At 34.2% G+C, this 18,029-nt stretch overlaps 1 protein-coding gene across 1 annotated transcript in view; it reads right to left on the bottom strand.

Moving 5' to 3' along the window:
• The window catches only part of LOC108362113 (A disintegrin and metalloproteinase with thrombospondin motifs 20-like), a 54,665-nt gene that overhangs the window by 36,584 nt on the left and 52 nt on the right, over positions 1–18,029 (bottom strand).

The following is an 18,029-nucleotide window of genomic DNA, read 5'->3' as shown; positions in this document are numbered from 1 at the left end:
TATTTGTATAAGTAATTATTGCAAAATATTGTTCATACTAATAATTGTGAATATTATATTAGAACAAGGTGTACACTTTAATTTGTCGCCTAGTGTAAATGTTAATCTTTTTCCGAACTGTTTTGGCGGATGTCTGCAAATATAGGCTGCATTTCTTTATTCATTCTGAATGTTTGGAATAAACTTTTTTGTTTATTTATTCTTTAGAACGTTCCTGATGATATGTTGACGTATATTGCAAACGCATTCTGTTTATTCCGGCTGTGAAATGGGATTATCCGGAATGTATAAAGAAACGCAGCCATAATAAAATTTGTAGTCCCGTGGGAAAAACGCAAATTTTTTTTTTGTGATTTAGTCTAATGTACATAAATTTAGATATGTATAAGTATATGCATTACAAACTCATATTTGTAAAAATAGTTTGTCGAATTTTTAGTGTAAGCAAATTGAGTTCAGTTAAATTAATGTAGTATTTTTAAAGCTCTAAATAAAAAATTTAATCAAATTATTTAAATGCACCACTATTCATTGTTGTCATTGCATTTCGGCGCCTGTTAAAATGCGCGCAATCACAAACTCGTACCAGTTAAGTGCACACAACTATACGGGCGGTAAGCTTGTTAAATGCACTTGACATATTTATGCATATCTCACATATTTTTGGTAGCTGCGCAACGAACTATATGAAATAATTATTCATTGTCATTGGCGCTCAAAGAGTTAATCTATTTCCGTTTTTTCTCCCGCTATTCGTCGCTATATATAATGTGGTTTTTTGATAAAGTGTGGTGGCCAACACAACCGCAGACAATACGTTAACGCGTCCACAACCACACACACACACACACACACACACACACACAGCTACATACACACACACACACATGCACAAAATTCACAACAATACGGATGTACATTAGACTGCATCACTCCCCATACAAAAAAAAATCGGTACTATTTTTCTATTGGAATTATAAAAACTATTATATTTTAAGACGTCCACCAAAATATTTCGGAAAAATATTTAGATTTAAGTGAGCTGCACCGATTTGAAAATACCTCCAAAAATGGAGTTTTCTATGAATAAATAGTAAGTTAATAGATAGTTTCTTAAAGATTTTTTTTTTTGGAAAAAATCCCCTCAAATGATAAAACGGTTTAAGCTTAAAATATTTGCATAAAAATATTAAAAAAAATTAAAAAAAAAATTTGAATGGAATCGTAATGATGAGATTTTTGATGCTGTTTTTTAACTTTTTTCAAAGATTGGTATAGGAAAAACTTGAATAAGTGAACCTAAACTCTTCCGATTTAGACTTGAGAAGTGTCATTGGAAAGGTATTTTCTCGCACCCTTTTCTTTGCTAATAAACTCATTCAAAGGATGGGAGAGAAAGGTAGGATGAACGAACGTCATTCAAAGTTAAATTAAGATGTGTTGGTATTCGAAAAAAAAACAAGATGGGTCACGTATGACGTTTTTTTGGCCAGAAATAAATAAGAAACAGTGTGAAAATACCTTTCTACTGAGATCCCATAAGTCTAAATCAGAACATTTTTGACCCAGTTATTCAAGTTTTTCGTAAACCAAACTTTGAAAAAAGTAAAAAAAACAGCATCAAAAATCTCATTCTTACGATTCCGTTGACAATATTTTCAAATATTTTTGTGCAGATTTTTTAAAGCTTAATCTAATTTGTCATCTGAGGGGACTTTTTTCGAAAAGTTCTTTAAGAAACTATTTTTATTCATAAAAAACTTCATTTTTGGAGGTACTTTCAAATCGGTCCAGCTCGCTTAAATCTTAATATTTTTCCGAAATATTTTGCTGGACGTCTTAAAATATAATAAATTTTGTAATCCCGGCGGAAAAACCGCAACTTTTTTTGATGATGCAGTCTAATGTACATACATACATGATACATACATAACTAGTACACTCCTCGACATACATACATTTGCCTTAAGCTTGTTGTGAATTGGAGTGCTGGTATTGCTGCTGGCAAACCATCGCTAGCAACAATGGCAATGTCAGCAACAATATGTGCTCGCACGCGGTTAAGTCGTATATTTTTATTTTCGCATTTAGCAACTTTTTTCGGTGGCTTAAATACACGAGCAAATAAATGCAATATGCATATGTGTACACAGTCATTTTTTTTTTTACTGTTTATATCTAGCTTTCGGTTAGGAAGCTTGTTGTAGTGGCATCCACCATCGCACTGCCATGTAATGTTGCACTGCATAGCCGCATAAATGGGAATTACATTAAAGTGCACAGACTACACGTGGGGCTTACATACATGCATGTGCATGCAAATGAATTAAAATAAGCGTAAATGTACACCAGTGAGGGGGGAAAACATTGTTCTTCCTTCACAGGGGGAGTAACGTGGATGTGACATCAGGGTTCCCGTTGGTAGATTTTTTTCTCGTTGGTAGGATTCTTTAAATTTTGGTAGGTTTCTCAGCTCATAAAACAGAAATCATCTCTAATAGTTTCAACAATGACAAGGATGTTAAAATATTTTATACGGCACTAGAAGAGCGATTCAAAAGCTTACCACACGTGTTTGCAGAAAATTTAATTTTTATCGAAAATTAAAAAGAAAACAACTTATTGTTAGTCCCGTAAATCGAGAATCTCAAAGTTTTTAACCGCAGCGCGAAGATTTTGCCCCAAACCCGGAGGCTCTTAGACCCGGACATTTGTCGAGCCTAACCGTGAGGCTTTTTACCGTACTTCTGTTTATATATTTTATATATATATATATAAAATCTACGACGCAATTTTATTTTATGCTACGATTTTTCACGTCATTACGTCTACGTCATTACTAGGCTTTATTAAAACTATAAACTATGCGAATTTGTTAAATTTCTGTTTTATTCGTTTTAGTGGATAAATTACTTTTACAAAAATACCAAACACGTTCACATTGAAGACAAAGAATGTTTCGATTTATGCACACTTAGACATTCGTACATACTCGTACGTGGTGTATGAGTAACATTTTCCGCGTTAAAGTTTGGTTTTCTTTTATTCGCAATAGAAACTTAAAATGAAATTTTTTTGGAAAAATTACCTGATCTAGAAAAACGCTATACAGATACGAAAGCTACGATCCAAAATTAAGTTTACCTGCCTCGGCGTCTTTTGAGTTACAGGAAGTTTAAATTGAAACGCTTTTGCATCGCTTTTGTAGCGAACATTTGTATACAGCGCAATCCTTAAGCACCACAGTAGGGGCGCAGGACATAAAAAAACGTACGCCTACAGCCCAGCTATGGCAATGGCAGCAAATGGTGCCACGGCTTCTAGACATGCTGCGTATATATGTAGGTATCTATCTGTATACATATATGCAGGAAGAAGTACATACATACATATATGCTTTAAGCGCTTAGCCAAAAAAAAGGTGGGTAATAGGGTCCTAGTTGTAATGGCACAATCGCGCCGAATTTCTACGTGCTTACCGCATGGCTGCTGCAAATCTTGTGTTGCACTATTTACATACTCATACAAACATGCATACATATATACAAACATACACGCAAACTAAGATAAGTAATCTCCATATGAGCCATGACACCCCAGCGCCAACTCAACTTGGCTGTAGTAATAGAGCAGTGTAGCTGTTGCCATTGTATGCCTTGTCCACTAAAGCCAAAACAGCCGCTAGGCACTTCATTATCTAGTAGCTAACCGGATGGGATATAAGGATATACATATGAGTAGCATAAATGCTCGACTGAGATTTGCTAAGGTGTGGGTGGGTGCGCATCCTATTTATGCGTAAATATGAGTGCACAACTACAAACAAATGGGGTACTGTTATCATTTATGAAAACATAAATATTTAGTGCAAATCACTTCATACAAACGTGCTTACATACATATATTCATACAGTTGCTCCCAAAATAATAGGGCTGGAACTTTTTTTTAAGTCAGTATTTATTTAAAAGAAATATCGAAAGGTTAAATGTCAAAAATAAGATTAATTCAAAAAGTTATTAAAAAAAATTCAGTACAATGTAGAATAACAATATGGGTATCAAATAAAGGAAAAAAATTCAAAATTTACAATTTTGTTGTTCATAAAGACAAAAAGGTATTGAAAATGTCCTTTTAAAATTGTATATTTGAATATCCTTGAGAATTTGCCATACTTATTTATTTTTGAAAAAAATATATGTTCAATACTAATATTGCACTGAATTTTTAAAATTGTAATTGTTTTTTTTAATAAATCATATTTTTGCAATATCAAATTCCTTTTAAAAACTTCTGACGTCAGAGAACAAAAAACTAAAAACGCAGTTTTACTACATTAGACCCTCAGTTTCGTCACAGAATTGATTTTCGAGTGTTCTGAATTTGTTTGGTTTACATATTTATTGGAGGCCTTTTAAGGCCATTTTATTTGAATGTTTATGCAGTCTGAAGTGGTTGTACAAGTTGGGTAGTTCAAGGCTTCACAGCGGATACAATGAGATATAATTGTGAATATGTTAAGTTCAGATAGAAATTTAACCGAGTCCATACAAAAATTCCAACTTTAACAAGGAAAACATTAAAAAATAACACATGTATACAACATACAAAAAATCATGCCACTAACTGATCTAGAGAAAAACGGTATACAAATCCGTAATCTGCGACTATAAATTAAGTTAACATGTCTCGGCGTTATTTGTGTCAATTTAGCTCGGTTCTATGAAGTAATTTATTTTACAGATTTAGTATGAGAACGTTATAACCACATTTTCTTTTATTGCGAAAATGTTTTGACAGCGATTTAATGCCTTTATAATCTGAACACGCGCAAAGTAGAATTTAGTGCATACAGTGACTCAAACATGTGTTCACATGTTAATTTTTTTTTTTTGTAAATATTCACAATATTTTCCAAGTTAAAAATTATTTCTAATATTTCTATAAAAAATATTTTCCATACCATAACCAAAACCATATATAGTAAATCAAACACTCAAACGGTACACAAAATTTAAAAAACCGTAACGAATTTTCAACAAAATTTAAATTTTTTTATAAATTTTAGAAAATGTTCGCGTATGCAGTTTTATAGCCCATACAATTTTAGGTACAATAAAGAGAAAGTTTTAAGCGGCTGAAAAAAATTATAGTCAGAGGCGATGTCGTCTGCAGCGAATCGTTTGTGTGGCCTATCGTTCGAGATATATAATAAGGCTACTAACTTTATAAATATGAAAAAAAAACAAGTTGTGAAGACTCGTTTGAGTCGCTGTATGTATGTATTAGGTACTTGCATAAAACTATACTTACGTACATACATACGCATGTACGTAAATTAGACCGTATCGCAAAAAATTTGCTGTATCCCCTAAAACTTCAACTTTAGGTCCTAAAGTATTGCTATAAGGCAATTTCAAAAAAAACAAATTTTGGTCGAACGTAGGGATAACATTTTAAATTTTTCGGTGTATCTTCGGCATTTAGAGGCGTATCTTGAAGTGTGATAGATATATCGATGTTCTTGTCTCGCGGAAAAAATGTTTTTTTTTTTTTGTTTAAGTTCATTGAATTCTAGTACTTACCAAGCAGATCTCAGTTCCTACCACCCTAACATACCAACTTAATGTAAGTAACTTAAAGCTTACCAAAAATCCTTAAACTTTTGCTGAGACTGCTTTTGAGTATTCCAATAGATCTATTTACAAAAAAAAAAAAAAAAAAAAATAGTTTGTTGCTGCATTTCGGTATCACCGTAATAGGTAAAGGTAAAAGGGCGACACCTGGAATTGGCCAAAAAAGTGTTTTTTTTTTCGAAATTGCCTGCCAAAAAGACTTTAAACTCAGCCGTGTACAGTGAACTTTTTATTTGCTTATAAGGCGGTACAGTCTAATGTGCACACTAATAAAATTATAGAATAATTAGCTAACACTTGCGCTATTAAAAACAACAACCGTTGATAAGAATATAAATATGTATGTATGTGAAAAAAGCACGTAATACCATTTCATTTCATTTAGCTAATTTAATATTTTGAAGTAAATGTTTGCTTCCCTTCGCTTTTACTTTAACTTTGAGCTAGTTTTTTTCCACGCGCAATCATGCCCAGCTGCACACTAAGTATTCAGCTATCTAAGTGACTTCTTCTCGAAATACTTTTCTTATATACAAAGTTTCCACATCTCTCTGCATTTTAACCTTTTCACTACTTTGCATATTAAAACTTTTCAAAATCAATGTTTTCACTTGACTCGTAAACTCTTTTTCTCTTTCTCTCTCTCGCATAAACTTTACTTAAAAACTAAAAGCAACAGCAGCGCCCATATGTACATAGCTGATAACTATTATATGTACTCAGTGTGGGGTGTACAAACACACAATTTTTGAAACTATATACATACATACATATTGGCTATTTAGCTAAAAGCAATTCATGTAAAAGTTGTAACTATAAATATTTTATCGGCGCTAGATTTACTTTGAATGCAGTTAAGTTAAGCAAAATTTAATAATGCAAAAGCTTTAAGCACATAAGCGGAAATTTATAAACATACATGTATATATATCTAAATACATATGTACATGTCCTTTTGTGGGCATATTTATATTCATTTGAGTGTACAATATTAAGAATTAATGCAAAAAAAACCAAAGCCGCATGCATATTAAGTGGGTGGCAGAATTAAAATTACTCATTTTAAATGAGAGATTATGGGCAGTGTGTGTGTATGTTTGTACATATGTATATGTATGTATGCATTTCTGTTTAAGTATTATCATTTGGTTTATGAGATTGTAAATTTAGCACTGCATTAATACATAATTTAAAATGGTGTTTAATTATCGAAATTACAAGCGCGGAGGGCAATTTATGTCTGTATATACAAGCATTTTTACAATTTGAATGGAGTGAGTAGCTGCGTTTTATTATACGCAATGGATTTAACGCAAACTAAGAGGGGCCGCCTTTGAAGTTTAAAACATAATTAAAGACTGCGCTACAGAAGGAATAACAGGAGGCTGGTTAGGGGTTTAAAAACGCTGTCAGTAGTAAATATTCGTACGACTATAGCCATTTTTTTTTTAGAGAATTTTATAAAAGTATAACTTTTTATTATTGCGTATACATTAGGGTGGTCATTAAAAATGTCAAACAGCAAATGACACAGCGCTTTATTTTGCTCCACGTACAAAATAAAGTAATTCACGGAAACTGAAAAATTAAAAAAAATTTCTCGGGGTTGCTAAAAGGGTTTGAAAAAAATAACTTTTTTTTTTTTAGCATCAGAAACTTTACAAAATTTTGACTTCTATTAGCTTTAACGCAGCGATTTAATGAAATTTTATGAATAAGTTTCAATTATATGCCAAACCTATTAAATTTCAAGTAAAATTTTTGTTGCTAGGAGATATGGCATGGCGATAATTAAAACTGTGCCAAGTTCCATTTCGCAATATTAATTCTAGTTCTTTATGTAAATGTACAATGCTATTGTCAGACAAATAAGGCGCGTACACTCGAGTCTAAAAACGTACACTTACGCATCACAACTGTACCGAGACTGGCTAAGCATGCGGCCTTGTACCGCGAACAAATTGCTCTTGCCAAGGAAGTAAACAAAAATGTAGCACGACAACAGCGATTGTATATGAATGCAACAAAATAGCAACAAAAACACAAACACACATAAAAACAATGCGAGTAGTATGTACGTGCAGTGGCGATTATCCTGGTTTGTAGGCTGCGCGTAGGCATATTATCCTAGTTTTTGAGTCGCTTTTCGAGGACTTGCGCTTATATGTATTACACAAACATATGTATGTGCTTATGTATGTGATCTCACGTACGCCCACAACCATGCTACATCAATGAGACAGAACAATTATATTGCCCGTTGTGGTAAATAGCACTAAATTTTGGTTGTTAACGGCAACGAAATGCAGTCAAATGGAGGCAGTAACATCCGTGTGTGGGTTTCTAATGAGTTCATCATGCAAGCATGTACGCACATATTTTGGCTTACGATTGTAAAAACAAGCAAAAAACATACATGAAATTTTAAACGCAATTTGGTGTAATAGTCACATTGCATTAAATTGACGCTTATGCGCGGCGAGATATTGACAGCTCATTGCGCAAGCGAACAAGCAATGAGCAGACTACAATTTAAAATTTTACTATCTTCATTAATAACAACACGGAATGCAGGAAAAACGTGCGATTGCATGTCTGCATATTTAATGTGCATTTGGAATATCAGTTTTTTTTTTAGTTACGGACGTTGCAATTGTTGGAAGTTGGAGCTGGAATAAGCTAGCTAAACAAAATTTAATTTGAGTTCAATGCAAAAATACGATCGTAGAGTTCTAACACTTTCCTTTAAAGAAAGAAGAAAAAGAGCTAGAAAATCATCAAATACTGAAGAAGGACTAAGTGTGACCCACTATCAGGCTTTTATCCTCCGCTTAATACCGAAATACCGAAAAAAATTCCGAAATAGTTCCGATAAATTACGAAAGAAACTTAAAACAACTCGAAAAAACACAAAACTTTCAAAATCTAACGAAGAAATCGTAAAAGCCGTAAACACAAAGTCAAAAGTTCTGAAACCTCTCAAAAAAGACTAGATATTCCGAAAAAATCCCGATATATCCCGAAAAATTCAAACAAACCTGAAACAAATCGAAAAATATAGGGACGTTAATATTTAAGAGTAAAATAACTTAATCAGCATTTAATCATTATGATATGAATTTCATTTTTTTCGCTTGAAACCAATAATTATTCTTGAGTTTTATTTACTAGCTCAACGGAAATAATTATTAATTACGAAAACAATACGAAATATACGAAACATTACACGAAATAGTTCAAAAAAGCGCCAAACAAAAACCCAAAAGTTACCGAAAAATCCCAAAAAAAAGACATGAATGAGTTATGAAATGTCCAGAAAAAAATCCCGATTAATATCGAAAGTATCCGAAAAGTAAAACAGTTATTTCAAAAAATCACGAAAAAGCCCAGAGCACACTCAAAAGCTGCAAGAAGTCCGAAAAAAGACTCTGATGAGTGCCGAAAGTTCCGGTAAGATACCGATTAATTCCGAAAGAACCCGAAAAATTATACAAAAATTTCAAATTTAAAAATAGTCCCAAAAAAATCGGATGAATCCCGAAAAAATTTAAAATCCATAAAGGCGCTAGCAAATCCAAATTCGTATAGATCCCGAAAAAATCCGAAAATAACGCAAGAATTCAAAGACTCACGACAAAGTCCAAAAAGCACTGAGCAAATCTAAAAGTGACTGACTAATCTAGGAAAGCAACGTAAAAATTCCAAAAACACGGCAAGTAAAACAAGCCAGAATCCTGAAAAAATATCAATGTTTTACTCAGTATCGAAGTTGGTTACAAGTGCAAATTATTTTACGCCGCACAGCGAACGTATTATGCGCAATTGTGGGCAATTTCGCGGTCTAGCTACGCACACTGTGGATGCACATCGATGAGTGGGTTGGTGGATTGTACGTCTGGGCTAGCAATTAAAGGATAGAGGGTATTTAGCCCCATATAGTACATATGTGTGGTCGTTTGACTACACACACAAATGCAACTCTTCTAATAATATACGTATGGCCATGGCGTATACGCAACTACTTAAAAAACGAGAACTAGCATAGTCACGGTGGCGTATGAGTAATGCCATACAGTTTGCTTGCAATATTTATAAAAAAATCAAACTTTAAACTAACTAAATGCATTCAGCAGGCTTGTATGCATCCGTGTGTAAATGTCTTTTCTTTTTTTTTTTTGTGTGGAACATTTTATGCTTGTCATTGTGTTGCTTAAAACTCTAATCTCTATGTAAATATGCTTTAAAAGATATCGAAATTCAAGTGAGCTACTTCTGAAAGAAGCTTAGTTTGGCGTATAGATATTGTTGTTGGTTTTTTTCTAAGTACATATTTATTTGCAAATTATTTCAGTTGTATACGAATATGTTCGGTGTTGTAGTATCCCCACAAACGGTAGTATATTTTTGTCTAAATAAATGTAGATACAAACCTACATATTTGTGATTGTTTAGAGACAAAACAAAACAAAAAAGAAGAAAGAATAAAACGGAAAGCGTTACAAAAATTGCTCAATATAAAGTGGCATGCAAAATGTTGTTCGTATGTGTGCATTTTTTTATCGTTCGTCGTTTATCATTTCACTTTTTATTATTTACTTTTTATGCATTCATGCTATGAGCATTTTGTGCAGTGCTTGGTATTTTCATCGTAAGTTGTCGTTGTTATTGTTTTATTGTCGTGCAAATGTATGCAATTTTGTATGCGAATTGGTGCATATGGGTTGGGGCGGGTTTCGGTCGCACTCGCACCAACCAATTGCTCTGTCTATTTGACATCACTTCGGCTTCGGTTGTCGCGTTGTTGGATGGCAGCATTCGCCCGCGGATGTGCTATTATTTGCTAACTGGCGCGCAAATATTATTCTTTGCATACTATTTACGTTTTTTATTTTCAAAATTATTCTGCCTAGATTTAGTTATGGTTGATGGGGATGTTGGTTTTCGTTTCACTTGCGAATTTTCATTTCCATTTTCATTAAAATTTTTTATGCTATGTACGATTTTGCTATCACAATTCCCATAAAGTTACATGCATATATTTGTATATATATGTACATATGTATGTATGTGCGCAGCTTCTATACTGCCATTTATATAGGTAAAAGATCTTTGCAACTGCTATTTTGCACGCCGACAAGCTGCTGCACTCTGGACAGACCGTTTTCAGTGCTAATAGTTAAAAAGATTCCTGCGTAAATGTAGCCCTTATTTACATAAGAAGGCTAGCGGAGAAAGCGTTTTATTAATAGTTTCCTCTAAGATACACTACGGTCAAAATTGTAACAACAATTAACAATTTCGTTTTTGGTTGTTGTTTTTTCCGACAGGGTGGATGAGTGTGTGTCTATATATATAAAAATGAAATGTTTTCCGTATGACGGCGATGCCTGGCCAAACGGCTGAACCGATTTCAATTCTGTAAAAAGTACTTTTTTGGACCTTCACCACTTGGAAAATAAATATTCTGAACAAAAATGCTTTCGCTAGGTGGCGCTAGGGTCGCAATATTCCTAAAAACCGCATTACCTTGCCGATCTGGCTCATATTTAGAATACAATTTAGCCAGTTGAGAAGAAATATTTGGACTAAAAATGTACACGATAGGTGGCATTGTTGACGAGATATTCCTAAAATTCGAATACACTGGGATAATGATAGATATCTACTGTATGTATGTCGCAGCCTAAACGGATGGGCAGAATCGAATGAAATTTTAGCAGAGTATTGCTTTCACACCTGGGCTTACAATAGGAAGAAAAAAAATTGGGATTCGACAAGGGGGCGTGGCACATCCCATAGGCGTGCAATTTTTTATCTGCTATAACTTCGGAACCATAAGTCACACGAACTTGGAATTTGGTGTGCAGACATATCAATGGTAGGTGCTTATAGGAGGGTTGTTTATATATGAGTTTGTAAAAGGGGCGTGGCACCTCCCATAAGCATGAAATTTTTTATTAGCTGTAACTTCGAAACCATAAGTGACATGAAATTGAAATTTGGTATGCAGACTTATCAATGGTAGGTGCTTATAATAAGGTATATATAAATGGGTTTTTGAAAGGCGGCGTGAAATATGATGAACTTTGGTACGAATATATATACATGGTAGGTGCTTATAGTAAGGTTTGTATACATGAGTTTGTAAAAGGGAACATGGAGCATATGCCATAAATTGGGAACCATAATTCACATGAACTTGAAGCTCGGTATGCAGACATACATATATATGGGAGTTGTTTAGAGTAAAATATGAGTTTGTAAATGGAGGATACATATGTATTCCTCAATTACGTATATCATTCGGATATTTAAAACTGTGTCGTATAGTCTTCAGACCATTTCTAAACGGAAACATTAAATCGTTTTTTTGATCCCGCGATGCTGTTAAATGGAAAACGCTCATTCAGAATGAATAAATCTCCTTCCGAAATAAGCTTTCCTCCGGAAAAGTGCTAAGCGAATAGGCAGTTAAACGGAATGTACCTACTGTCCTATATTTTGACTTATTTACCCCGAACGTTGTCGGGTGCTCTGCTAGTATTTTTATAAAGTAGTGTGTTTTTTTATAAATTTTTTTTTTAATATTTTTAAAATTTTATGTAAAAGATAAGTCATTACAGTAAATTTTGACCCTATGTATGTATGTAGGTGTCGCAGAGCACCGTTATTGCTCAAATCTTTATAAGATTTCGGATGAAGATTTTTCGAGAGGCATGTACCTATAGTGTAGTAGAACTTTTCTCATCCAATAAATACATGTACGAATTTTGCATCTCCAAAGCATTTAGGATGAACTTTTAGCAGTTAGAACTACAGTGAGCTATTTACGGTGGCAAGGCATTGTACTGACTCCAACTAACCGCCAACTATTTTCAATTTTATAGATTGTTGATTAAATGGGAAACCCAAAAAACCATCCGGAAAATTTTGAAATAAAAATTAGCAATTCGATCTCAAAAAAAAAAAAACAAAGAAAAAATAATAATCTCATATGAAAAGGTAAAGTTTGTCGCAAAAACCCTTCTCACAAAAACAATTTAACATTTCGAAAGGAGTAAGTCTTGTACGGACCTTTTGTAGATAGTCAAAAAACTTAATAGAAGATGAAATTCTTAATAGATGATGTAATTTCTACAACATTGACATCAAAGATGCCGTAGAATCTGACTTTATGAAATTAAAAAAAAAAAATTAGCTTGGTAGCTGATATTAAAATTAATAGATAATACCTCAATGTTAATTATTAAGGGCTCTTGAGACCTATTCAAACGCTAAATGCGAAAAATAAAAATCGTAACCTTTTTACCCAAAACTATTGCCATTCTGAGCGCGCCAAAAACATGTGAAAATTTATTAGAAGAAATGGAAATGGAAAAATAAAAGCAAACTAAATTCACAAATTAGTGATCAAAACTATGGAAATTTGAAGACATGCAGCACTCATTTGCGACGGTTGCTCGTAAAAAAGTAAACAAAGCCTTCTATTGGTTTGAAAACACCAGCTGTGTTGTACCAAGCGAGCTTATAGCCATACACGGCGAAGGCATAAGCAAAAAAAAAAATATAAAAAAATGCAAAATGCAGAAGAAACGAAGAACAAGCAAAAGTTCACTTGACCATGCCATTAGCGGGTAGACAGAATGCAATTAGGCATTGCAACATTGCAACTGTAGTGTAGAATATGTGCAATAGTGTGAGGGGTATGAGGTGAGCGAGCTATGTAGCTAATAGTCTGCAGGTGCTACTTTTATGCTTATTTATGTTTTGTTTAATATGTGCTACAACAAAGCTTAAAGGTATAGCTTAAAATAAAATAAAATTATTTACAAATTTATTTGGGTTGAAGAAGGAATGGGCAAGGAAATACTTATGGAAGAAACTAAAAAGAAGATATGAATAAATGGGTAAGACCGGGATTGTACACACAATATGTACCTTAGAGTGTATCACGATGTAAGGGGCGAAAAAAGTACAATTAGTTCCAAGCGATTTTGAACATTCGCTAGGAGAGTATTTCAGAAAATTAACAAAAAAAATGTTTTTTCGGCACCCTGTAACAAGTAATCCGTCGTTGTGTAATATATTTCAATATCTCTACAATGGTAAATCATTTATAGGAATCGGACCGAAGTATGAAGAAGTTAGAAAACAATTTTTTTTTTATACTTCTAAAATACTATCATAGTGAGTGCTCAAAATCGCTTGGACAAATTAAACTTTTTTGTACTACGGTCTAATGTATATACATTAGGATGCATCAATCTCAATACAAAAAAACCTGTAACGTTTATCCATCGGAATTATAAAATTTTTTATATTTAACGACTTCCGCCAAAGTATTTCGAAATTAGATTTAACTTTTAAAAATAATTTTTCCTAAAATTACCTCAGATGATAGAAGATCAAAAATACACAAAAATATTTAAAAATTGTATCAATAGAAGCAAGAGGTATTTGGTACAGCTCATAGAAGTTTTAATATTTTCCCAAATATTTTGGCGGCGATCTTAAAATACATATAATACACTTTACAATTGCGATGAAAAACCGCAACTTTTTTTGTGAAGCACCATAATGTCTACACATAACTTTCGCATAGAGCTGAAAAATGTTCACAAGTTTTTCCAAAAAACTTCCCTAATTTAAAAAGTATGATTGGGGGCAAATATCTCATTTTATTAACAGTAATTAAAGTATATAATTTCATTAAATTTTACTTAGAAACTGCTACGCTTACTGACTAATTTAGACCTTCTCTGCACTTTTAGTTCGCATGAAAGATTTTGAAGTATTCTATCTTACTGCAAATTAAATACAAATGAAGAGAGCACATCTCTAATCGAAAGCACTTCAACATCGCTAGCACTAAAGCACATACATATGTAAATACATTTCAGATGCTTTTATAAACAGTCGACATGGCGTAGCTAAGGGAGTATACAATATAACGCATGCCACGGCGTATACGCAACTATAAAAAGCGATAAAATGGAACGATGGATGCCTATCCCATCAAATAGTATACATATGTATGTACAGACTATACATGTACAAGTATTATATTTAATAAGATTTTCTGCCATCAAAGCTGCACAAAGGATTGTCATAAATATTGACTGAAAGGTGTTAAATGGCGGCGTTACACAAAAAGGCAACAATAACTAAAACTATGTAAATAAAAAGGTACAAAGGCGAAAGGCACTCAGTTGCAGCAACAAACGCAACATGAAATGAAGTGGAACTCAAAACCACTCATAGTTGAAAGCAGAGCAGACGCTAGTGTCCAAAACTCGCTTAGTTCGTAGCACAAAGCCAATGCGCTTGACAAAAACAAAAGAAAAATGTATGTATGTAATGCGCCCAAATTTCCAAGGAGGCGACATCAAAGTTATGCGAAAACGAAATAAAAACAACAAAACTGCTCGACAAGTCAGAAAAACAGCCGCGCAGAAACAAAAGCTAGAAACTGAAAGTGCACTTGTGAACCGTTATGGTGACAGAAATGCAATAACTGTAGTCGTATAGTCGTCGTTGGCAGCAAAAAGATCTGTCACGAATTTGAGGTAGCCATCAAAAGCAGCACTTTACCAAAGTACGCAAGTGCCGCAGCAGCAGCAAAGCGGCGTCAACCTGGGCACTTCAAGCAAGAAATAACGAAATATTATACATATGTAGGTGGTTTGTATAAGAAAGAGTGGGAGCACACGGCAGTGCACGCTACGCCAGGTCTTAAACTGAAATTCAAATAAACGGTGGCAGAAATTGTAATCAAAACTGTAACCAAAACTACAGAGCAACTTAAATCGACAGCAAGTAGATGTAACTGGGAATGAAGTATGTAATATATGCATATTAGGGTGCCCATCGAAAATGTTTTTTTTTTGGAAATTTCAAGACCCTACCCCCTGATTTTATTCGTTACAATTCCAATTCAGAATTTCCATTTCAAATTCCGAAAGTTACAATTCAAATTCAGAAATTTCCAATTTAAGTTCAGAAAATTTATATTCATTGTGCGATATAAAGAATTTAGGTTGCATAGTAGAAGCGACTGTGTCACAAAGTTTTCAATTTAGTTTTATTCAGTACTACATAGCAGAGCAGCCGACGTCGTTCGGGGGAAAAAAGCAAAATACAAAACAGTAATAGAAATATTCAGTTCAGCATAAATTAAAAGAGACATACAGCCCAATTCTGAATACTCCCAAGGAGTTCGATCTCCGGGAATTTGTTTCTCCCGAGAAAGAAATCCTTCAATTATTAACTCCCAGAAAGTAGCATTTCCCCGAAAATTTGGAAGGAGAAAATTGAAATTCTGAATTGGAATTGTAACTTTCTGAATTTGAACTGGAAATTCTGAATTTGAATTGGAACTGGAAATTCTGAATTTGAATTACAATTTTCTGAATTTGAATTGGAAATTCTGAATTTGAATTGTAATTTTCTGAATTTTAAATAAAAATTCTGAATTTGAAATGGAAATTCTGATTTTGAATTGTAACTTTCTGAATTTAAATTGCAACTTTCTGAACTAAAACTGAAAAAGCTGTAGAAGAAGGAATGGAAAAGAGTGGCCACTGAAAAAGACCACAAAGAGCAAGAAAGCACATCAACTTTCGCTGACTTTTGGTTTTTGGAGGAGTTGGTTTTTCTTGTTTCCCTTTGTCGACGGGCTAAAAAAGCTAAAAGCTTTTAAAGAGGGGCAATGGGCGGTACTTTACAGCCAGTTGGTTAGATGAAGAAGACAGTTGGATGGACAGCCTAACTGACTGCACAAGCAAGCAACTGCAGACCCTTCAACACCACCCACTCGCACATCCTCTTTAAAAAGTAGGGATGACAATGAGTTTGCAGCGCGCGTTTTACTGACTACTTGAATGTCTGTTTGAGTGACCGCTGCACTGACAGTTTGACCGACGACGACATGCACCCTGTCTTCACTTTTTTCTTTTAGTGCTTTTGGGTGAGTATTCTATGCTTTCCCCTTCCTCTCCACCTTCTTCTGGTTAGACCAGCTCAACGGCAGATTGCTGAGTAGCGCCTGGAAGTATGGCATCGCGAGTAGAATATTGGTGCTACGGCCACCACTGGTGGCGCTTGTACTGCCGTGCAAAAAAGTACAAAATGTAAATGAGAAGACAAAAAAAAATATCGAAACAACGCTTCAATTGCTCAAAAGTCATAAAAGATAAACCAACGACAGACAAAAAAACAACGAGCGCATAAATTTCGTTGTCCACAAACAATGAAAACAGTAAAATGAAAGGAGTAAAAAAAATGTGTACAATTTTATATTTGAACGATGACAATATTACGACAAACGAATTACTCTTGTTGTCAATGCAATCGTTGCAGCAATCTCCCTTTTACTGCAAGGACCCACGCCGACGCTTTAAAGGATACACGCTTGCTCTCTGCGCACATACAAGTGGAATAACTGGATTGGGAAATCTTATTAGGAACGCTATCCAGCATTCGCACATTTAGCCAGCAATACATACGTACAAGTACAAATGCATATTAGGGTGTATCACTATCCATAAAAAAGTCGGTACTGTTTTTCATCGAAGTTGTAACAGGTTAACTCGAGCTGGATCGATTTGAAAATACCTCCAAAAATCTATTTTTTATAAATAAAATATGATTAAATTTTTTTTTTTCCAAACCTCACTCCAGAATTTAACATTAAAAGATCTGCATGAAAATGTTTAAAAATTGTATCAATGGATTAAAAAAATTAAAAAATTCAGCTCTCAGTTTTTTTCCATAAGTCTTAAAATATAATAAAATTTATTATTCCGGTGGAAAACCCGCAGCTGTTTTTGCCGAGGCGCCCTAATGCACATATATACACACGCATATATGTTCACATGCAGGAGCACCCCAACGCAAGCGGCAAGAGAGAGAGCATACATGCTTTGGGATTCGCTTGCAACTGCAGGGCAGCTGGCATGCAGCAAACGATGGGGAAAACTATCAAATTAAGAAAAGTTGATAAACATTGTTGTGGTCACAATATACGCAGCAAACACTGCCGAGATACTGCATCGGAGGAGAGTCAACGCAGCTGGCTGGTTATTAAGAAGGGCTCTCCTGTTGCTTTCTTCGTTCTGTGCAAACAAACTATCAAACCATATACCAAGTAAAACCCGCCTTTGGTCGGACAATTTCGTACGCCATTAAGTGCATGCACATACGCGCACAAGGGTTTCAGCAGTCAAATAACAGCAGTAAGCAGCAAGCTACCACAACTAGGAACTGATTTGCCAAACTATAGGCATCTTGTTGCATTAGGATTGCTTTGGATAATAGAAATGAGGTCGCGTCCAGTTGACGATGCTCTCCTCTATATTTATAGCTATGTAGTTTAAAGTAAATCTAAAAGCAGTCGC

The sequence above is a fragment of the Rhagoletis zephyria genome, unplaced genomic scaffold (assembly GCF_001687245.7).
Source record: "Rhagoletis zephyria isolate East Lansing unplaced genomic scaffold, Rhagoletis_zephyria_1.1 Rzeph_scaffold_00938, whole genome shotgun sequence".
Taxonomy (NCBI): Eukaryota; Metazoa; Arthropoda; class Insecta; order Diptera; family Tephritidae; genus Rhagoletis; species Rhagoletis zephyria.
This window is presented reverse-complemented; position numbering and strand designations above follow the sequence as displayed.